Here is a 24,696-nt window from a genome sequence, read left to right as displayed (position 1 = left end):
TGTAGCTATTGTTTATGAAATCATTCTGAACTGGCACTTTGTTTATTTCGTCAATTATTGACCTAGAGGCAAGCGAGGTCTGACCTGTTGGGGATGCTGGACGAGAGGATGGCATACAGCTCGCCGTTTCAACTTCGGTAATGGTTTCATACATGTTGAAATGTGTGTTTCCTAGTACAGTATTCACATTAGCACCTGCAGTCCAAGATGAGTCAGGTGACCACTGGTTATCCAAATGAGTAAATGAGGAATAACCATCACTAATGCAATATGAAATGGCTTCTAAACCAGGTGTAGATACTGGAGAACGTGTGTAGTAATCTTGGTGTTGTATTGTACAGCAAGGTGCCTCTTGCTTCACATTGACAGATTGTGTTTTTCTCATTGATGCTTCAGTGTTATAAGTACTTTTTGTGATTTGTGAACCATAACTAAGAGATGGTCCAGGACTTGATGGTTGTGAATTTGCCATTTTGACATCCTCACCACATGTTATCTTTGACATAATTGTTTCATCCTTTCTAGATTCTGATGGTGATATGGAATATCTCTCATACTCATAAGTGCTGTATTCAGTCTCTTTCATTTCAGGTTTACTTCTTGCTTCTGAATTATTCATATCTGCTGGTTTATTCATAACGGTACACTGCTCATCAGCACTTGTCCATGTAACACTAGGTGTGGTTCTCCATATTTCCTCTGATGAAAATTGATCAGATGTGTTTGTTCCGACTGAAGTGTGCATTCTGACTAAATCCTGTTTTAAAGATTGTTGTTTAAAGTCTGGTGAGGCTAGACAGTCCTTCCCATCACCTTTTAAAGCACTATACCGAGAAGAATTGTAAGAAACAGATCTGGATTTCTTATAACTTTGTTTCTCAGATGTAAGTGAATCCAATGAAGCAGTAGATATATCTTTGCAGCTAGGACAATTATGATGATCAGAAAAGGGCATCTCAGAGGTACTTTCATCAAGTGCTGCTCTTTCATTTAGTGCTCCTTTTTCAGTCAGAGCATCTTTAGATTTTTCAAACTCCGACTTATTATGATCTCCTTTTGCATTGCGCTGTCTTCTGTTTATGTGCAATGCATACAAGTCAATACACAAGCATCAGTTTTACTCACCGTATCAACATAAATTTAAGAATAATGTTAATATAATGTTATCAACATGTTGTATTCTCACAAACATAAATTTCAAAGTACAAATATACATTTCAGTTCTAACAAAGGGTCACTGGATTGAAAATGTTGACTCTCTGCACAAATGTTGCCAGACTTGCTGTGTTTGGCTAGAGCATTCTGTTTTTGTTTCACAATTTAGTGATCTGTCATTCAGTTACACTGTCCTGCATCTGTATTTAGTGATAAACAAAAAGGCAGTGACAATGTTCGCAGTTGTTTGATCAGAATGCAGCCTGAATGTCACCAGTGAGGGCTGAATCATTTCTGTAATTAGGTTTCATTTGAATTGCCAAACTGTCCATAATCTAATCTAATCTAATCTGTTTGCAATGCTCATGGGCAGTTCCCCATTTGGAAATCTGGATATCTGATGGTTCTAACAAATATTCAAAGTTACCTTGCACCTCCTTAAACACAATATTTTCTTTATTTGTATTGACATTTCAATGCAATATTTGAACTTTATCATAAAGTTGATTGCTACTAGGACGCACTATTTCTGGGAGAGTGTTATAGAGGTTTTATTAGATCTGATCAGGATCTGTCAACATAGTCAACAGGCATGTAACAAATAGGTAAAACTTGTAAACAAAATTCATGATTCACAAGATATGCATGCCACTGGCTAGGCCAGCAATTATTGCCCATCTCTAGTTGTCCTGGAGAAAGGGATGGAGAGCTACCATCTTCAGCCAATGCAGTCCATTGGTGTGGGGACACCCATAGTGCAGTTACAAAGTGAGTAATAGGAAGTTCACCAACAATATTGGAGGACAGGTCATTCTGCTATAACGTACGTTTCATGAACACGAATTCACTATAACATGATTGACAAATTGGGGACACGGTTTCGAAAGCATAAAGTTTTAAAGTGTATATTGGTTATAATGTGATTCTGGCCCCATTACTTTGAATGGTGCTGCTATTACATGATTTTCTTCTAACGTAGGATTGCATGAGAATGGAACTACCGTGTTACAGCACAGCTGACTGTATCAACAATGTAGTTTCAAGGCAGGATATTGTGTGACTTGGAGGGCACTTGCAGGTGGGGGTATTCCCAAGCATTTGTTCCGTTCAGTCCAACTCATCCATGCCAAACATAATCCCAAACTAAACTAATCCCACCTGTCAGCTCCTGGCCCATATCCCTCTAAACATCTCATTGCCAAGGAAAGGTTGCCAACATCATCAAAGAGCCCTCCCATCCTGGTAATACTCTCTTCCAACCTCTTCTGTCAGGCAGACGATACAAGAAGCTTGAACACGAACGAACACACACACACACACACACACACACACACACACACACACACACACACACAAACACATACACACACACACACAAACACATACACACACACGGAGGAGGCTCAGGACTTGCATGTCCTTGGCAGAATGGGAGGGGGGGAGTTGAACTGGTCGGCCATAGGGCGGTATGGTTGTTTGGTCTGTGTGTCCTGGAGATAATCTCTGAAACATTCCACGAGTTGGCGTCCTGTCTCCCCAATGTACAGGAGACCACATTAAGAGTAATGGACCCAGTAGATGTGCAGAAAAAATCTGTCAGATATAGAAGGACCCACCCTTTGGGGCCTTGGATGGCCGTGAGGGGGGGAGATGTGGCACAGATTTACACCTCGTGCAATGACGGGGGAAGGTGCCAGGAGAGCAAGGTGGATTGGTGTAGAAGGAATGGTCTTTGTGGAATGCCTGAGGAGGGAAATAAATCTTTAATGGTAGAGTCAGTCTGTAGGTGGCAGAAGTGGTGGAGGATAATGCCCTGTATCCGGAGGTTAGTGGGTGGACAGAGAGAAGGAAAGCTTCCTTTCTTCGAGAGGTCCCATGGTTTCTGCTCAAATGTTCACACCAACCAGCTGTTCAAACGACTGGGAGCTAATTGCAAGCAGAAGGCCATTGTCAAAGACTGGTCACCAATCTCCCAGACCAATCAACTGCTTGCTGCCAGCAGCATCTCTGTTCATATACCTGCTGGACAAGCTGTAGGTAAAAACAATGACTGCAGATGCTGGAATCCATATTCTGGATTAGTGGTGCTGGAAAAGCACAGCAGTTCAGGCAGCATCCGAGGAGCAGTAAAATCAACGTTTCGGGCAAAAGCCCTTCATCAGGAATACAGGCAGAGTGCCTGAAAGGGTGGAGAGATAAATGAGAGGAGGGTAGGGGTGGGGAGAAAGTAGCATAGAGTACAATAGGTGAGTGGGGGAGGGGATGAAGGTGATAGGTCATGGAGGAGGGTGGAGTGGATAGGTGGAAAAGAAGATAGACAGGTAGGACAAGTCATGGGGACAGTGCTGAGCTGGAAGTTTGGAACTGGGGTGAGGTGGGGGAAGGGGAAATGAAGAAACTGTTGAAGTCCACATTGATGCCCTGGGGTTGAAGTGTTCCGAGGTAGAAGATGAGACGTTCTTCCTCCAGGCGTCGGGTGGTGAGGGAGCGGTGGTGAAGGAGGCCCAGGACCTCCATGTCCTCGGCAAAGTGGGAGGGGGAGTTGAAATGTTGGGCCACAGGGCGGTGTGTCCCAGAGATGTTCCCTAAAGCGCTCTGCTAGGAGGCGTCCAGTCTCCCCAATGTAGAGGAGACCGCACTGGGAGCAACGAATACAATAAATGATATTGGTGGATGTGCAGGTAAAACTTTGATGGATGTGGAAGGCTCCTTTAGGGCCTTGGATGGAGGTGAGGGAGATGTGGGCGCAGGTTTTGCAATTCCAGTGGTGGGAGGGTGGGTTGTAGGGGGGCGTGGACCTGACCAGGTAGTCATGGAGGGAACGGTCTTTGCGGAAGGTGGAAAGGGGTGGGGAGGGAAATATATCCCTGGTGGAGGGGTACATTTGGAGGTGGCGGAAATGTCGGTGGATGATTTGGTTTATGCGAAGGTTGGTAGGGTGGAAATTGAGCACCAGGGGTGTTCTGTCCTTGTTATGGTTGGAGGGGTGCGGTCTGAGGGCGGAGTGCGGGATGTGGACGAGATGCGTTGGAGGGCATCTTTGACCACGTGGGAAGGGAAATTGCGGTCTCTAAAGAAGGAGGCCATTTGGTGTATTCTGTGGTGGAACTGGTCCTCCTGGGAGCAGATCTGGCGGAGGCGGAGGAATTGGGAATACGGGATGGCATTTATGCAGGAGGTAGGGTGGGAAGAGGTGTAATCCAGGTAGCTGAGGGAGTTGGTGGGTTTGTAAAAAATGTCAGTGTCAAGTCGGTCATCATTAATGGAGATGGAGAGGTCCAGGAAGGGGAGGGAGGTGTCAGAGATGGTCCAGGTAAATTTAAGGTCAGGGTGGAATATGTTGATGAATTGCCATGTGTCAATAGCAATTACAATGAGTGTCAAGTGCAGCAATCCTTAGTTTTTAAAATTTATTTTCCCTTTTCAGTTTACAACCAAAAATAATAAAGTTCTTTGCAATATAAAAATATAGGAAGGCACCTTGTGAGGCAGAAACAAAGTGTTTACAACAGGATATAGATTGGTTCAGTGAGTGGGCAAAAATCTATGGATTTATCTACAAATAAAGAAAAATCTTTCATGGCACAATCTTTTTAGATTATTATCAGATCAAGGGAAATACAGAATGATTTGTAATAGAGGATTTGTTTGTTCTTGTGTATGAGTCATAAAATGAAGAACCTCATAAGATATCATCTGTCCTTATTACATAATATTGCAACACTTCCTCTTCTTTTACATCACTCCACCCTGGCTTGTCTGAGGATTCAATCCCCCAGAACACTGAGACTCCCTGAAGCATGTCTTCATAACAGCAATACTATATCATATTTCCATATGTTTGTCAACACTGCTATCAACTGCCCTGCCTTATTAGCAGCACCCCTAGCATTAAAATGCCACCTACCTTTGCAATGCTCCCTTCTGCCTTAACCTAACTATATTAACCCTGCCATCCAGATTGATTTCACTTTTTCTCTTTTCTGTACATCCCCACCTGACTGCACACCTCAATTCTATGTCCCATCCCCTTGCCAAAGCAGTTTAAACCTCCATCAACAACATTAGAATTCAATCTGCTGACGAACAGTCACTCTCCATAAGACCATAAGACATAGGAGTGGAAGTAAGGCCATTCGGCCCATCGAGTCCACTCTGCCATTCAATCATGGCTGATGCGCATTTCAGCTCCACTTGCCAGCACTCTCCCCGTAGCCCTTAATTCCTCTAGACAACAAGAATCTATCAATCTCGGCCTTGAAGACATTTAGCGTCCCGGCTTCCACTGCACTCCGTGGCAATGAATTCCTCAGGCCCACCACTCTCTGGCTGAAGAAATGTCTCCGCATTTCCGTTCTGAAATGACCCCCTCTAATTCTAAGGCTGTGTCCACGGGTCCTAGTCTCCTCGCCTAACAGAAACAATTTTCTAGTATCCACCTTTTCAAAGCCATGTATTATTTTGTACGTCTCTATTAGATCTCCCCTTAATCTTCTAAACTCCAACGAATACAATCCCAGTATCCTCAGCCGTTACTCATATGCTAGACCTGTCATTCCAGGGATCATCCGTGTGAATCTCCGCTGGACACGTTCCAGTGCCAGTATGTCCTTCCTGAGGTGTGGGGACCAAAACTGGACACAGTACTCCAAATGGGGCCTAACCAGAGCTTTATAAAGTCTTAGTAGTACATCTCTGCTTTTATATTCCAACCCTCTTGAGATAAGAGACAACATTGCATTCGCTTTCTTAATCACAGACTCAACCTGCATGTTTACCTTTAGAGAATCCTCGACTAGCACTCCCAGATCCCTTTGTGCTTTGGCTTTATTAAGTTTCTCACCATTTAGAAAGTAGTCCATGCTTTTATTCTTTTTGCCAAAGTGCAAGACCTCGCACTTGCTCACGTTAAATTCCATCAGCCATTTCCTGGACCACTCTCCCAACCTGTCTAGATCCTTCTGTAGCCTCCCCACTTCCTCAGTACTACCTGCCTGTCCACCTAACTTCGTATCATCGGCAAACTTCGCTAGAATGCCCCCGGTTCCCTCATCCAAATCATTAATATATAATGCGAACAGCTGTGGCCCCAGCACTGAACCCTGCGTGACACCGCTCGTCACCGGCTGCCATTCTGAAAAAGAACCTTTTATCCCAACTCTCTGCCTTCTGTTAGATAGCCAATCCTCAATCCATCCCAGCAGCTCACCTCGAACACCATGGGCCCTCACCTTGCTCAGTAGCCTCCCGTGTGGCACCTTATCAAAGGCCTTTTGAAAGTCCAGATAGACCACATCCACTGGGTTTCCCTGGTCTAACCTACTTGTTACCTCTTCAAAAAATTCCAACAGGTTTGTCAGGCATGACCTCCCTTTACTAAATCCATGTTGACTTGTTCTAATCAGACTCTGCTCTTCCAAGAATTTAGAAACCTTATCCTTAATGATGGATTCTAGAATTTTACCAACAACCGAGGTTAAGCTGATTGGCCTATAATTTTCCATCTTTTGCCTTGATCCTTTCTTGAACAAGGGGGTTACTACAGCCATCTTCCAATCATCCGGGACCTTTCCTGACTCCAGTGACTCTTGAAAGATCTCAACCAATGCCTCTGCTATTTCCTCAGCAACCTCTCTCAGAACTCTAGGGTGTATCCCATCGGGGCCAGGAGATTTATCAATTTTAAGACTTTTTAACTTTTCTAGCACTATCTCTTTCGTAATGGCAACCATACTCAACTCAGCTCCGTGACACCCTTTAATTTTTGGGATATTACTCATGTCTTCCACTGTGAAAACTGACGCAAAGTACTTGTTAAGTTCTCCTGCTATTTCCTTATCTCCCATCACTAGGCTCCCTGCATCAGTATGAAGTGGCCCAATGTCTACTTTTGCCTGTCGTTTGTTTCTTATGTACTGAAAGAAACTTTTACTATTATTTCTAATATTACTGGCTAGCCTACCTTCATATTTGATCCTCTCATTTCTTATTACACTCTTTGTTATCCTCTGTTGACTTTTGTATCCTTCCCAATCTTCTGATTTCCCACTGTTCTTAGCCACTTTATAGGATCTCTCACTGCTTTCTCATCGAGAAAAACCTCAGCAAGACGCTGGGGTTTTCCCAACTACCTTCTTCTGTGTGGCGGACACCCATTTGTTCTCTGATCACTTGAATAAATACACAGTTGCTTGTCCTGCTTGCACAGATCCCAAATTTGTTTTAGAATGTACCAGTATAAGAAACTCTTTAATTACTGTAAGTCAGGGTGAAAATAAGTGTCTGTGGACAGCTGTAAGTATAATGAAAGGCAAGTGACATTTGTGCACTGATTACAAAATATGTACCATAAAAGTCTTAAAGTATACCTGTTACCATTGTACAATTCTGCTAACCTCTCCATGTCTCTTTGAAATCTTTACAGTTTTTCTTGCAATTTGTTATACTCTTTGTTTTTACATCAACAATTTGTAAAGTTATGTCTTCTTTGACAAAGTTTAAATGAAGTGCAGCAGCATTAGTTTCTGGAATTTCCAAACCTTCTCTCATCCAAGAAATACACATTTATCTGAAATTTTTAATACAACAAAATATTGAAGCTGCTGGAAATCAGAAATAAAAACAGAAAATGTTGCAGGAACTCAGCAGGTCTGGCAGCGAATGTGGAGAGAAAAACAGTTTATGTGATATAAAATCATCGTTTCACGTTCACCAACTAAATTTTCTATTCACCTCCCCTTTTTTTTGTAATACCCCTTGCTTTTCAAAATAAAGTATGTTGCCAAAGACAACATTCTCATAATGCATACAATGCATGTGATCTCCTTAAATAATTAATACACTAAATACTCACTAACTTTACCTTGAAAAAAGGATTTTAAAATTTTTTTGGATGTTTTTATTATCTTATCTGAACTATCCATATATAACCAAAAAGATATCTCACACCAACATCTAAAAAGTTACAAATAATATCCATTTTAAGATCATTTTCGAAGCAACAAAGAACAGTACAACGCAGTACAGGCCCTTCGGCCCTCGATGTTACGCCGACCTGTGAGGCCAATCTGAAGCCCATCTAACCTACACTATTCCATTATCATCCATATGTCTATCCAATGACCATTTAAATGCTCTTAAAGTTGGCAATAATCTTTTAGAAAATGAAAAAGCATTTGCATATTGAAGATGCTCAACACAAGTGCTTTCACAAATTAGATACATGTTTACAGAACACCATGAAGCAAGTTATTCATGACATTACTGCTCCATTATGACTTGGGCTACTTCAAAGTGGCTGCTCATCAAAAAAAATCTATTTGAAAATTATTCCAATGGAATGACTCATTTTCGGATATAAACAAATATATATGCTTCATAATATTTTCCTTGATTATTTTTAAAAAGTTGAAACTTACTTTCTCGTGGAATTACAACTCCTTCTGTGTCTATGTAAAGGAACACTTTTCTCCATTTCCATCTCCTGTTCTGTCTCAGTTGACTCTTAAGTAAATTTGTAAAATAGAGACATTTCAGAAAAACAATAACTGCCAAAAATGCACATAATGTTCACAGTTGATTGTATGACTTGTCCAATGTTTATTCATCTACAATTACCATTAATCGCAGTTCTCCGATTTATTTCACTCTTCTTCAGCCTTTTACGAAAAACATGCTGAAAATAAACAAATATTTCATTTTTATTCAGACATACCAGTAAATGGAATTAGTTAGTTAGCAGTAATCACATACCAATAAAGTTTTAATGGGAAAAACATTTTTGTAAATAATGGCTACACATATATAATATACTAAAATCAGGCACATCTTTCAAATATGGACAATTATGGCTCATTATACCATAGTCATAACCAACAGTAATAACATGCAGAGAAGATGCTGTTTTATTTAATTTTATTAAGATACCATTTTAACCGGCTGTTACACAGTGTCTCAGTTAATCATTAGTCATTACCATACCCAATGTTATTAAATGGATACAGGTCAGAATTATTCCCATAGCTCCAAAGTGATGTAAATACGTAGAAAATGTTGAAACCTAGATCTGACATCAAAGTACAAAAGCAGCAATTAATTAATAGGATGCAGAATATGAAGAGTCACTCAGGGTGGGTTAGGAATGAGTTGGCACAGGAGTCATGGGCAAGAACTTTGGAAATTAGTTTGCAAAAGTTCCCATCATCAGAAAGCATAGAATTGTACAGCATGGAAACAAACACATCAGTTCAACTCATCTATACTGACCAGATATCTCAAATTAATCTCGTCCCACTTGCCAGCTTTGGCCCATATCCCTCTAAAGCCCTCCTATTCATATACAATATTTAAATATTGTAATTGTACCAGCCTCCACCACTGCCTCTAGCAGCTCATTCCACACATACCCTCTGCATGAAAACGTTTCCCCTGAGGTCCCTTTTAAATCTATCCACTCTCACCTTAAACCTATGCCCTCTAGTTTTGCAATCCTCTACCCTGGGAAAAAGACCTTGGCTATTTATCCTATCCACACCCCTCATGATTTTATAAACCTCTGATAGGTCGCCCCTCAACCTCTGATGCTCCAGAGAAAATAGCCCCAGTCTATTAAGCCTCTCTGTACAGCTCAAACCGTCCAACCCCAGCAAGTTAGCTTGGCTTGACAAAGATTTAGATTACATTACAGTGTGGAAAAAGACCCTTCGGTCCAACAAGTCCACACCGACCCACCGAAGCGCAACCCACCCATACCCCTATATTTACCTCTTACCTAACACTACAGGTAATTTAGCATGGCCAATTCACCTGCCCTGCACATCTTTGGACTGTGGGAGGAAACTGGAGCACCCAGAGGAAACCCACGCTGACACGAGGAGAACGTGCAAACTCCACACAGTCAGTTGCCTGAGGCAGGAATTGAACCCGGGTCTCCGGCGCTGTGAGGCAGCAGTGCTAACCACTGTGCCACCGTGCCAAGTGATGCCTATTCCTCTGGTACAGCTGGCCGTATTAGGAATGCAAATTAGGAATCCTTTTTTCAAGACAGTATAAATTGGGAGCAACAGGAAAGGTGGTGAGAATCCTGGAATCATTTCCCATTCACTGTTTTTACGAGTTTAGACTGTCCACAGCTCAACAAAATACTGTCCCGTAGGTCTAAATATAAGTACAACTGACAAATTGTTTTTAACAAAACCAATAAAATGTCTACCAGAAATCTAAATATTACATAATTCTGCAGCCTATAAATCAAGGATGAAGATAATCAAATTCACAAAGTCAAATACCCTGTAAACTTGGAGTGGGAGGTGAGAGTTTACCATGCAAATTTCCTGCTTGCAGGCCAGGACTTTGTTTATGCTTTCTCAGAGTTTGCAGAGTAATAGAAAAAGCCCTGTGGAGAATCATCAATAATGCATGCCAAACATACAAGAACTTGAGAGTTAAACAGCACAGACAGAAACATTTATATGTACCTGCATAACTTAAGTACTAAAACCTTAATTTTCTGTTTTAACTAAGCAGTTCCTACAGTATAATTAATATTACATGTATGATTCATATGATTGAAATATAGAACTATAGGAGTTTACAATTCAGAAGCACACTATTCAACTCATCCTATCTTTACCAGCTTTTTCTTAAAGTAGTGCAAAACTAATGCCACTGAACCACATTCTCCTCAAAGCCAAAACTTTCCATAAAAGATGCCCTGGCCTCAACCACTTGTCAATTCAAAAATTCAATGTTCTAACAATTATGTTTTTTCCCTTAATTTACGATGAATGACCCTCATTAATAACCATTAAAAGAACGTGGTTATCCATTTTGATCTCCTCTTCTGACTCAATTTACTCTTTGGTAAAATGGAGAAATCAAAATACCACAAGTGTCGTTAATTTTCACAGCTGATTACATGATTTGTCCAATGTTTATTCATTGTACAATTACCATTAATTGCAGCCTTCTCTACATAAGTTCAAAGCTTCTACTGAAACTCTTTTGAACCTTCTTAGCTTTAATGAAATGATCCCACTAACTCAGGCCTGACTTCCAAGCTACAAGTTCTGTCTGAAAACCTCCTGATGCAGTTGTACACGCTTTAGGGGACTGAATGATATTTCTTTAATAGATCCCTTGTTGTGGTATAACAATGGATTTGTACATGTACTGTCATAAACATTTACTATTAAATATCCAGATTCATAAACTGTAAGGATATGGGAGTGAGGTACTTTTGTCTCTGGTTGGTCAGCTAGAGAACAAATTCAAATCCCAATGTCATAATCTCGAGGGGAAGAGTGAATCACTTCGATGGTTAATTTGCAAGACGTTGACTGCTATCCAAGACAAAAGAAATACACGCCAAGTTTCATCAATAAAGAGAAAAAATTTAGAAACAAACTCATCCTTTAACAAGTAAGAAAACAGATTATTGATTATTACTATACAAACTTAAACTAGATCCCCCTCCAATGCAAACACACACACACATTCATTCACGAGCAAGACTACAAACTGTCAGCTCTACAGAAGTACTACAGAATGAAATTACATGGAAAAAAGATACAACTTCTGTGGGTTGAGTCCAAACCATGAGGGTAGAATGAGATGACTCCCTCACAATTCTCTTTTTGATGGTGGTATGTTGTTGTAAACTGCACAGCAATAGAAGATCTTCAATTTTGTCTCCAGTCAGTTAGACTAAGTCTTTGTTTCAGTTAGAAGTTCTCCTTTTCAGAGTCTTTAAGGACTGCTTTCTTCCCAGAGGTTGTGAAAGAGAGACAGTTTTTTGCTTGCAGCTTTCAATCTACGCTGTTGATGTCACACTGCATTGACAGTGGAAGGAGGTTAGGGTGAGGGTGATAGGTCAGAGAGGGGGTGGGGGCGGAGAGGTCAGGAGGAAGATTGCAGGTCAAGAAGGCAGTGCTGAGTCCGAGAGTTGGGACTGAGAATAGGTTGGGGGAGGGGAAATGAGGAAGCTGGAGAAATCTGCATTCATCCCTTATGGTTGGAGGGTTCCTAGGTGGAAGATGAGGCACTGTTCCTCCAGGCATCGTGTTGCCATGGTCTGGCAATGGAGGTGGTCAAGGACCTGCATGTCCTTGGCAGAGTGGGAGGGGGAATTGAAGTGTTGAGCCACAGGGCGGTTGGGTTGGTTGGTGCGGGTGTCCCAGAGGTGTTCCCTAAAACGTTTTGCAAGTAGGCGGCCTGTCTCCCCAATGTAGAGGAGGCCACATCGGGTGCAGCGGATGCAGTAAATGATGTGTGTGGAGGTGCAAGTGAATTTGTGACGGATATGGAAGGATCCCTTGGGGCCTTAGAGGGAAGTGAGGGGGGAGGTGTGGGCGCAAGTTTTGCATTTCTTGCAGTTGCAGGGGAAGGTGCTGGGAGTGGAGATTGGGTTGGTGGGGGGGTGTGGACCTGACGAGGGAGTCGCGGAGGGAGTGATCTTTCCACAATACTGATAGGGGAGGGGAGGGAAATATATCCTTGGTGGTGGGGTCTGTTTGGAGGTGGCGGAAATGACGAAGGATGATATGATGTATCTGGAGGTTGGTGGGGTGGTAGGTGAGGACCAGTGGGGTTCTGTCCTGGTGGCAATTGGAGAGGCGGGGTTCAAGGGCGGAGGAGAGCAACATATTTTTCAGTTCTGATTTCCAGCATCTGCAGTCCCCACTTTCTCCTAGCTAACAGAACTAACCCACCTCACTACAACAGTAATCGCCAGGGGTTGATCGCTCTTTTTGAAATTTATTTCAGTGCAACTGATAAAACTGGAAATTCAGCGTGGATTCTAAAATTATATTTTTTATATCAGTTTTGATTTGAAGCCATGAATGGGTTTCTCTGACAATCAACAATGGTCTCATTGTCATCCTTAGGCTGTTAATTCCACATTTTTATTGAACTCAAATTTCGCCATGGAAGGATTCAAACCCAGGTCCCCTGACTATTACCTGGGTCTCTGGATTAACAGCCCAGTGAAAAATGCCACGAGAACATCACCTTCCCTTAAAAAACTGAATGGCCTTTTTCTCTGCTGTAACTTTTCTTCGGTTTCTATAGATTGTGTAGTTCAGGAGAAAAGCAAACTGAATCATCTGCGTAACGCCCATTGTCTCATGGGACACTGGAAAGCCCAATGCCTTTTCAATGCATTATCAAACCCTAAAACTTATGTTTACAGTTTGCTGCCTTGAATAGCCAATGGACATATGTTAAGTTTGGATACAATATTACAGCTTGACAGAGCCAAGTTTCAAAACAAAAAAATCAAGATATTTATATGGCACACAAGATTTAGGAGCAGAAGGAGACCCTTTAAAATTCTATACTGTCATTCAGTAATATCATGCCTGAACTAGCTGTGGTCTCAACTCCACTTTCCTGTCTGTCCCCATTACCTTTCACTGCTTTGTTTATCAAATACATACAGTACATACAAATGTAAAAGACACATTTTTTAGACTATTTTAAAGGTTCAATTTATAGGGCTGACTAATACACAGGTACTAGTTTTGAGGGGCTGAAATTCATGATGCAGTTTGAAATACTGTATTATGAGCAGACGTCAATTTGATCACTCAACTAATCCCAGGTAAAGAAGACAAACACAATAAATTACGGTAAAAAATTACTGGTAGCAAGTTTATTTATACATAACGGTACAAAAGTTCAACAAAGATTCATTGAAATCCTGCAAAATGTTCCACATCATCATGGCCTGGTATAATGGCACATTTAAAATGAAATATTTATTAAATTTTGAATGTGTAAACATCTTGAACTTTCCCACCAAATTCATTTGTTTCCCTCCCATTTCTTCTCGTATGCTATGAAGCTCAGCAATAGTAACAAATTTGTTAAAGAACTAAAGATATATGTAGCTAATATATCTCAGTTTTATTCAGATAAGATGGCACAATTAAAATGATTAACTTTTTAACAAAATTAACTTTTGGATGTATAGTGAACAAAGTGCAATAAGTACCAATAGACTCGTATTGGTCTGAATGAATGGATCAATCAAAACGTGGTGTAGTAAACCAAGTCGGCTAAGTAGAGGTGTGAATGAATAGAAATGTGATAATTATTAAACACTGATGAGTAGAGTTACTGGTATGAATGAATGAATGCGATTTTGTTTAAGTGGGTTAATGGGAATATGCAATTTCCTTTGTAAGAGGTTTATAATGCGATGTATTGTTGTCGACTTTTATACAAAATATATGGAAAATACAAGATTTTTTGGCCAAAAAATAAGGGGCCAACTTTTACATGAGATCAATTTTTATATGAGTATACACAGTATATCTTACTCAGTCTTGAATGTATGCAAAAGCTAGCCTTTACAATTCTCTAGTGTGTGGAATTCTCTTCTCCAATGACCCACTGAGGGATGAAACTTCTCCCCATCTCAAACATAAATAGAAGACTCTTAACTTTTCAATTGTGTCTCCAGTTCCAGACTCCACATTGAACAACATTCTCTCAACATCCACTATGTTAAGATTCCTTAGGGTCTTTTATGATCAATAAGGATTCCCTCTCATTCTTGTGAAGTGCAATGGGCATAAACCAAGCTTGCTCAAGCTTTCAATCCACAGACCAATTGATTGAATCTTCTCTGAATATAAGCATTTTCTTCTTCAATTAAAAAGGTCAAACCACTGTATTCTGGATGTTGTCCCTGTACGGGTGCAGTATCTGTGTACACCATCATTTCTTAACAATCCCCATCTCCCTGTACAAGACACTTATAAGTTCTCTCATTTAATTTCTACAGTCTTTAGGACGTAGAGCTGTTTGGAAGGGCATTCGAGGATTTTGTGCAGTACATGTTAAGGAATGGCAATAATAGTTTCAGTTCAGGGTTGTGGGTGACTTGGAGAGAAACTTGCAGGTATATCTACTATTCTTTCAAGTTGACTTCATAGATTTTGGTGGTCATGTTGGATTAGTAACTATGGTGCGTCTTTTAGATGATACATAATGCTGCTTTGGTAGTAAAGTGCATGAATGGTAAAGATGGTGGATGGGGTGCCACTAAACTGGGCTTGCTTTGTCTTGAATACAGCGTCAGGTTTCTTGGGAATTATTGGAGCTGCACTGTTCCAGGTCAGTAGTCAATGTTTCAATACATTCCCAACTACAGCCTGCAGTTATAGAGCACTGGACAGTCATGATGTGACTTAGTTGCTGTCGAATTCCTAGCCTTGATGACCCCTGATAATCCTGGTATTTATATGTCTAGTCCAGTTCAGGTTCCCACCCAGGAAATTGCTCATGGGGGATTTAACTCAGGTAATATCATTAAACATCATGGGGTGATAGATTCTCTCTTGTTGTATGTGGTCATTGCCTGGTACCTCTGTGATGTAAATATTGTCCAGTCTTACTGCATATGGATTCTGCCTTTGTGCTTAGTATGGATCCAACCATCAGAGTTCACCCTCTGATTCCCATTGGCTACAATTTTGCTAGGGCTCCTTGATGCCATAATTTGCCAAATGCCACTTTGACATTGGGGCAGTTACTCATTCAATTATTCTGTCCATGTTAGAACTAAGGCTTTAATGAAGTCAAGCACCAAGAACCTAGCAGATGCCAAATTGATTACTGATGAAGAGCTTATGCTGGAAACATTGATTCTCCTGCTCCTTGGATGCTGTCTGACCTGCTGTGCTTTTCCAGCACCACACTCTTCAACTCTGATCACCAGCATCTGCAGTCCTTACTTTATTCTAGATTCCAAACTGAGCAGGTGAAGTGATAGGGCTGTTAATGAACCAAACCTTCACTTTACAAATGACTGGAAGTAAGGTGGTAATTAGACTATTTGGATTAGTTTTGTTTTTTGTGGAAGATATGAGTTAACATGGTCAAGATGGGCTGAATGCCCCGCTTCTGTATTGTCACGATTTGGAGATGCAGGCATTGGACTGGGGTGTATAAAGTTAAAAATCACACAACACCAGGTTATAGTCCAACAGGTTTAATTGGAAGCACTAGCTTTCAAAGCACTGCTCCTTCATCAGGTGGTTGTGGAGCACACAATTGTAAGACACAGAACTTATAGCAAAAGTTTCTAGTGTGATGTAACTGAAATTATACAGTGAAAAATACCTTGATTGTTTGTTAAGTCTCTCATCTGTTAGAATGACCATGATAGTTTCACTTCTTTCATATGTGAATCACTAAAGTTTTTTTTAAAAAGTTACATTCTCAGGTTAACTGTAATAATTGGTGTCAGCCCATAATGCTTAGACTGATTCTGATCTAAGAAGTAGTTAACAGAGTCTAACATGGATTCAAGCAGTTTTTGAGCAAAGTACAATGTAACTCTGCAAGTACAAATTCATCCCACAAATGTACATGTGTATGTGTGCATGTGGGTTTGTGTGTGAGTGTAAAGGGGTCGAAGTCTGTGAGAGGGAGGGTGTGTGTGTGTGTGTGTGTGTTTACGTGGGGTTGTGAGAGTGAGTGAGTGAGTGAGAGAGAGAGAGAGAGCGAGTGAGAGAAGAGTGTGTAAAGGGGTCTAAATCTGTATGTGAGAGTATGGGAGTGTGTGTCTCTGTAGGAGAGAGTGTGTGCGCGTCTGTGTGCGTCCAGGGTGGGGGGGTTGAGAGTGTGAGAGTGAGTGTATTTGAGAGTGTGAGTGTAAAAGGGATCGAAGTCTGCGAGAGGGTGCAGATGTGAGTGTGGGAGTGTGTGCGTCTGGGGTGGGGGGGGGGGGAGTTGAGTGTGTCTGTGTGAGAAAGTGTGTGTGCGTGAGAGAGTTTAAAGGGGTCTAAGTCTGTGAGAGGATGAATGTGTGAGTGTGTGTCTGTAGGTGTGTGTATGTCTGGGGTGGGGGGGTTGAGAGTATCTGTGAGAGAGTGTACGTGTGTGTGTGTGTGAGTGTAAAGTGTCTAAGTCCGTGAGAGAATGAATGTGAGAGTTTGGGGGTGTGTCTTTCTCTGTAGGTGTGTACGTGTGTTTGTGTGTCTCTCGGGTGGGGGTGTTGAGTGTCATTCTAACAGATGAGAGACTCAACAAACATTCAAGGTATATTTCAATGTATAATTTCAGTAGCATCACACTGTAAACTTTTGCTATAAATTCTGCGTTTTATAATTGTGTACTCCACAACCACCTGATGAAGGAGCAGCGCTCCAAAAGCTAGTGCTTCCAATTAAACCTACTGTTGTGTGATTTTTAACTTCTGTGTTGTGTCATTTCTATGGATATACCTGGGCAACTGTCCACTTTGTTGGTTGGATTCCAGTTCTAGCTGTATTGGCACAGCTTATTTAGGACCACAGCTAGTTCAATGTCATAATGGGAATGCTGTCAGGGCCCATGAATATCTCCAGTGTCCTCAGTGTTTTCTGTTATTACTTGGAATGAATTGAATTAGTTGCAGACTTTTGTGTCTGATGCTGGGGACTTCTGAAGGAAGCCAAGGTGGATCGCCATCTGGCACCTCTAGTTGAAGATGAATACAAGAGCTTCAGTTTTGTGTTTTGTACAGATTTACTGGGCCCCACCTGTTTGGAGGATGAGTGTATTGTGCAACCTCCACCTGTTAGTTGTTTAACTGTCCACCATCATTCACGCCTGGATGTGGCAGGACTCCAGAGTTTAGATCTGATTTGTTGGTTGCAATGATCATTGAGCCATTTCTACTGCACACAGCTTCTGTTGTTGGACATTCATTTTGTTCATTGAGTTTCACCTTATATTCTTTTGCAATAAACACTCACATTCCCACCTGCCTTCCTAATCACTTGGGCAGCCACATAACTAATCTGTACATATTCAGCCATCTAGACCTCTCAGTCCAGTCGAGTTCTGAAATTTATTTCCATTTGAATAAAATTCCGTTTTATTTTTCCTGTCAAACTGACAAGTTGACACTTTCCTAAATTATATTCCAGCTTCCAATATTCTGCCCACTCACCTATGCAAATGCTTTGTATCTTCTTGACAACTGACTTACATATCTTTGTATCATTAACAAATTAAGTCCTTTCTTCCAAATCACTTAAAATGTATTTTAAAATGTTGTGTCCCCGGCACCTCTGTTACACTCTACCAGTCACAGTTTATCAAGCTGAAAAAATCCACATATTCCCAAGGCTGCTTCCTGTTAGCTAATTATTTCTCTATCCTAAACTGACCTCCACCATATCATGAACTCTGATTCTGTACCTTATCAAATGGCACCTATCAAACACTTTTTGAAATCCAAGTATATATTTATAGGTTTCTCTTTATCCAAAAGTACTCTAATGAATTAGATAAACACAACTTTGCATATAAACATATTGTGTCTGGTCTGATTCTGCAGGATAGTTATTATTCAAAATCAAGATTGACTTAGTCAAATAAAGAAGAATTACAATTTAATTATGGCTAGTTGTTAAAACAGTACCTGTAGAGGGAATGTCAGTCAGTTTTATAGTTTCATTGATTCATGACTCAGGACACACTAAACTTAGACACATGGAAATGCTTGAAGGTGAAAAGCTGTTACTCAAAAACAGTGTACATCTTAAAATGTTTTTCTTTTGTAACAAAGTTTGTAGCAAGCCTATGGACATATGTATGTCCATCCAAACATATAAAAGAATTACAATTTGGCTGAATGGTGTATTTATTAGTTTTGTAAGTTTTCTTCATTTTTGAGCAGGTCATTCAGAACATTTTGAATCATTAATCACTGGAAAAATACTGTTCTGTATTTACTAAGTAGACACCTTCACAGATATCGGTCATCATACAAAGGGTTGTAGTTTGGAAACAATTTAAAAATGCCTAAAGAGAAAGTACTCCCATTTCATTGAAGTGACTGAGTCCACTAACTGGTTGTGTAGTTTGTTTTACTTATTTTAATGACTTACAAAATTGGTAAACTTAATTAAGCTAAATTGAACCTGAAGTGGTCTTTTATTTAGATTGACCCCGAATGTTACAATTAACTTGAACTGGATTTCAGAATTCACGATCCCAGAATGATTTTCCACATGTCTTATCATACCTCCTCAGTAAGTGATTCCAACATTTTTCCTTTGACAGGCATTAAGAAAACTGAGCTTCAGTATCCTGCTTTCTCTTCCACCTTTCTTGAATAGATGTGTTCCACTAGGCATTTCCCAAACATCCATTGTGTTATGTTAAAAGATTAAGTGGGAATCTATCTGGACATTAATGTAATATTAAAGGGTTAAACTGCACTATCTTTGGGTGGGGACAACAGTCAGGCAAGAATGCAAATCACCCACACCCCAATTAGACAGACAGTCATTTACTACTACTCCCCCTTGCTATTGTCAAGTTAAACTATTGTTCAATCCCTTCCATTCAGAAATGCTTTCTGGCCAGAGATATGTCACACCTGCATTGGCTTGGTGAATAATGGAGTCAGATTCCCCAGGGCATTTGCATCATCTCAAAGGATGATCTCATCCTACCATTGTACCTGGGGTAACATGTGACTGAGGGAATAGCTGGGGGTTGTCTTGAGTGGCATGTGACTGTGAGGGAGTGGCCAGGCATTGACACTGACCTGTATAAAGGGGATGTATTTTCTTTGTTCAGGGCCTCATTTTGACTCAACCTCGCGTGGGGTGGGGTGTGTCACCTGGCTTGTACAAGCTTTAATAAACTTTAACTGTTTGCAGAAGTTGGTATGTGCGAACCCTCAGGAAAAGAACCTAACAATTGGAACACTGACAGAACAGAGGGAATTTCGGAAGCTCACAACCAACACATCTACTCTCTTTGCAACTCCCTTAAGACCTTAGGATGTGGGCCATTGGAGGGAAAGAGATGTTTCGGCTTTAGATTCAAAGTCTTCCAAGCGCCTTTTCCCTAGTGATGGTTTTCTTTTTCAGGTTCAGCGCTTTCACTTCCATTAATCTACTCTTATTTGCTAACACTTGGCCCAGATCCTTCTAAACCTTTCCTAATCATGTACCCAATTATGCCTTTAAAATGTTGTAATTGTACCAGCCTCCATATTTCCTCTGGCAGCTTATTCCATATACGTACCACATTCAGCTTGAAAACGTTGCCCTTCAGATTCCTTTTAAATCTTTTCCCTCTCACCTTAAACCGATGCTCTCTAGTTTTGGACCCACCTAACATGGGAAAAAGACTTTGGCTGTTTACCTTATCCTTGCCCCTCATGACTTTACAAACCTCTATAAGATCATCTCTCAGCGTCCAATGCTCCAGGGAAAAAAAGCCCCAGCCTATTCAGCCTTTCCCCACAGCTCAAACCCTCCAAGCCCAACAACAGCCTTGCACATTTTTTTCCTGAACCCTTTCAAGTTTTACAATGACATTCCAATAGCAGGGAGACCAGGACTGAAAGCAGGATTTCAGAACTGGCTTAATCAATATCCTTTAGAACCACGAAATGACCGCAACTCCTACACTCAATGCACTGCCCAATTAAGGAAAGCATCCTTATATGTCTTCAACAATGAAGGCAGACACAATATTTGTTCACTGTTTGTGCCATTTCTTTCTCAAAATTGTTTCTCCAGTCTCTTTCTAAAAGGACAAACACTCATTTTGATTACTTTATTCTCCTAACTACTCTCAGAAACTCTTGCATCCTTCCTAATTAGTTTTCTCTCATACTCTAATTTCTTTCACCATTTATTGCTAGTTCCTAAAATCACCTGATGAAGGAGCAGCACTCCAAAAGCTAGTGTGCTTCCAATTAAACCTGTTGGACTATAACCTGGTGTTGTGTGATTTTTAACTTTGTACACCCCAGCCCAACACCAGCATCTCCAAATCCTAAAATCTGTCAAGACTTCCTGAAATCCTACTGATCTATACACAGTACTGTATGATTTTTCTACCAATCTGATACTAGCTTTAACATCCTTTCCTATCTTAACCTATTTTCCTAAATCACTTAAGCCAACTGTCTTCATTTATTATGTTTTAAGTTTAATATATTAGTATTGGACCTATACTTCTCTCACCCTCAATCACAATGTAATCATTATTGCCTAATGTTCTCTTTAATACAAAAGGTCATTAATCAATCCTAGCCTCATTAGGGTTCTGAAGAATCACCAAACTTAAAATATTAACTTTGCTTTCTTCCCACAGATACACCCAAAAAACATTTTCCAGCATACTTTTGCCAGTCTGATTCATCTAAACTCTTATTAAAATAATCCATGATTATAGCACTTTTCTAAAACTTCCCACAAATTAATCTTGTATACCCCATTTTACACAGTGTAGGTACTGTTAGGGGTGGGGACAATAAACTACTCTTTACTATTTTTAATCTCTACCCTGACTGATCCTATATCTAGTTCTCAATTAAGATAATCTTCCCACCATCATACGGTCAGAGGTGACAATATCCACTGGTAATTGCAAAATGTTAAACACCATTCATGACATCTCAATTACTGAAGCAGTCAGTGACCAATTACAGTCATAGAGATGTCCAGCATGGAAACAGACCTTTCGGCCCAACTTGTCCATGCTGACCAGATATCCTAAATTAATGTAACCCCACTTGCCAGCATTTGGCCCATGTCCCTCTAAACCCTTCCTATTCATATACCCATCCAAATGCCTTTTAAATATTGTAATTGTGCCAGCCTCCACCACTTCCTCAGGCAGCTCATTCCATTCATGCATGACTCTCTGCTTGAAAAAAAAGGTTCCCCCCCCCCCCCCCCCCCTTAGGTCTCTTTTAAATCTTTCCCCTCTCACCTTAAAGCCATGCCCCCTAGTTTTGGACTCACCTACCACAGGGAAAAGACTTTGGCTACTCACCCTATCCATGCCCTTCATGATTTTATAAACTTCTTTAAGGTCACTCCTCAGCCTCCAAGCTCCAGGGAAAACAGCCCTAGCCTATGCAGTAAGGGCAAGTAAGCATTCAAATTAAACCACACATGTGCCAGACAATGATCGTTCCAAACAAGAGAGAATCCAAGAATGTCTCTTGACGTTCATCATCATTTCTACTGCTGAATTCCCCACTAGCACATCCCAGAAGACCACTGGTCTGGACCACCCACATAAAAACTGTGATTATAACAGTCGATTGGTGGCTGGAATGTGGAGGGCAGACTCAATGAGAAGATGAAATGGACAACATGTCATTGCTGGTTTAATTTCAGGTGCTGGAAATCTGAAACAAAAACAGAAAATGATGGAAAAACTCAGCAGGTCTGGCAGCATTAGGCAGGGTGGAGGGCAGTTGCCTGGAGTTAAGGCTTCACCAGTTGTCCACACCAACTCATGGTACTAGGGCTGATTTAGTTGCATTTTATGCATTTCTTTTGGGAGGGGTTGTTTGAAGACATTCTGAAGAGGGGATCACTGGACCTAAAATGTTGTTAACTCTGCTTTCTCTCCATGGATAAGAACACAGGAACAGGACAAAGTCATTAATTCCCTTGAGCCTGTTCCACCATTCAATAAGATCTTGGCTGATCTGTGGACTAATGCCATATTCTTCAATACCTTTACTTGACAAAACAATTATTGATCTCAGATTTAAAATTAACAAGTAGCATCCACTGCCGTCAGTGGTACAAAATTCCAAATATCTATCACCCTTTGTCTACAGAGGTGCTTCCTACTATAACAATCTGTAATTTTCAGACTATGCCCCATAGTTCAGAATCCCAACCAGTGGGAATGGTTTATCTATCCTGTTTTCTAACCTGCCTGCTCCTGTCCCTACAAACCTTTCCTATTCATATACCTATCCAAATGTCTTTTAATCATAAATGTACCCCCATCCATCACTTCTTCAGATGTTCATCCCACATGCGCAACACCTTCTGCGTCCCTCAATGTTTTTTTTAAACCTTGCTCAACTCAGAAATGTGCCCCCTCACCTTGAAACCCTTGAAGACTTCCACCAGCTCACCCCGAAGCCTTCCAAGTTCAAGATAAAAATTTGTGTAATCTCTTCCCTTAAACCCCTGGAAATCAGGTATCATTCCTGTAAAACCCCTTTCCCTGCCCCACCTCCAAGGCCAACATATCCCTTCCCAAGCTGTAGTACTCTCGCCCCCCCCCAATCCCTTGCTGTAATCAGGAGGTGGTGACCCATTCACATGGACGGTTTGGTTGCTAACTAAATGAAATCAGAACCATCCCCCCCCCCCCCCACTCCTCGAGGAGGGAGGGAAGGAGGGAGGGGGGCACGCACCTTGCGGCACTGAGAGCGAGGAGTTGTCGATTTTGCGGACTTCATGGAGCCGGTGGTACTGCTGGTCATCTTGCCTTTTCTCGATCGGAGGTACCTGCTGAGGTGGACGGTGAGCAGCGCCAGGAGGCAGACGGACACCACCAGGCCGGCGCACACCGAGGTCACGATGCCCAGGTTCGTGGTCCACAGCAGCGACACCAGGTCGACGACGACTTCGCTGAAGATGGTGAAGTGGGATTTGGGCGGCGGTTCGGCGCGCCACCACGACGTCCACCACCACGACCCCATCCCCCACCAAGACTGCCACCACCATGACCACGTGGAAGATTCAGGAGCCGGTTCCAGGCCAAGCAACTCGAGCAGCCGCAGCCACATGGCGGCTGGGTAGGCCGTAGGCCAGCGCACCCGCTGACCTCAGGGAAGCCTTCAATATCACCGATAAAACCCTACAACCTACGTGTAACTAACAAATAACAAACGAAACCAACTATCTATACTTGTTCTTCTTTCAAAAAACACGCAGATATAACACTTATCAGCCTCAACGCCGACAGCCAATGCCGATAATAACGACATAGCCACCATACCCGTGGCACCACCCGCCGCCCTGAGCTCACATCACCTTAGGCTCACTGTTTAGTCACAGCGGCTCAAAACATCCCCGGGACCAAGGGGTGAGGGGCAATGTGAGCCTAGGGAATACATGTCAACTGTATTCACAAAGGCGACAGGAAACAATGCCACGCTTCAAACACATTAATCACAATTCACTTTGGTGCTCCAGGCGCTGTGTTTATTTCCCAATCTTTCAAAATAAATGTTGGGACGTTTCTCAGACTGCACCCCTCCCCACCTTTCCTATCTCATGGTTGGCGCCAAGGTGTGACGCCCATTGACAGGTGCCACTGGCCCCGCCCTCCCGAGGATGCTGCAAAGCGGACCATGAGGCACCTTGTGGGACCAGGGAGAGAGGGGTCACTGTAGCAGAGCTGGGATAACAGGGCAGTTGGGAAAAAGTTCAATCCATGTTTGCGATAGTTTGCTTTCACTTGCAGGAAACGAAAGTTCAAAGGTGTGGCAGTAAGTAAGTGTCAGCCTTCGCACAGTTTGTGGACCTAATGATCCACATTTTGCAAAATTATTTCGACCCACTGAGTTAGAAGGTAGCATGGGCTTTCCCCATTTCAGCACAAAGAATCACAGAATCCCTGCAGCATGGAAGCAGGCCATTTAGTCTATTGAATCCACACTGACCTTCCAAACAGCATCCCATCCAGCAATCCCTCCCTCCATGCAGTCCTTGTAACTGGGCATTTTAGAATAGCCAATCCAGTGAGCCATCAGTG

The 24,696-nt window shown here is 41.6% G+C and overlaps 1 protein-coding gene across 1 annotated transcript in view; it reads right to left on the bottom strand.

Moving 5' to 3' along the window:
• Nucleotides 1–23,923, bottom strand: part of LOC140481656 (uncharacterized) — a 51,754-nt gene extending 27,831 nt beyond the window's left edge. The window contains exons 1-3 of the transcript XR_011961581.1: nucleotides 23,351–23,923; nucleotides 8,773–8,830; nucleotides 8,574–8,658 (exon numbers count right to left, since the gene is read on the bottom strand). The gene's annotated coding sequence lies outside the window, so the exon portion shown is untranslated. The remainder of the gene's footprint in view (nucleotides 1–8,573; nucleotides 8,659–8,772; nucleotides 8,831–23,350) is intronic.
• Nucleotides 23,924–24,696: the final 773 nt, after the last annotated feature.

This window comes from Chiloscyllium punctatum, chromosome 9 (genome assembly GCF_047496795.1).
Source record: "Chiloscyllium punctatum isolate Juve2018m chromosome 9, sChiPun1.3, whole genome shotgun sequence".
NCBI lineage: Eukaryota > Metazoa > Chordata > Chondrichthyes > Orectolobiformes > Hemiscylliidae > Chiloscyllium > Chiloscyllium punctatum.
This window is presented reverse-complemented; position numbering and strand designations above follow the sequence as displayed.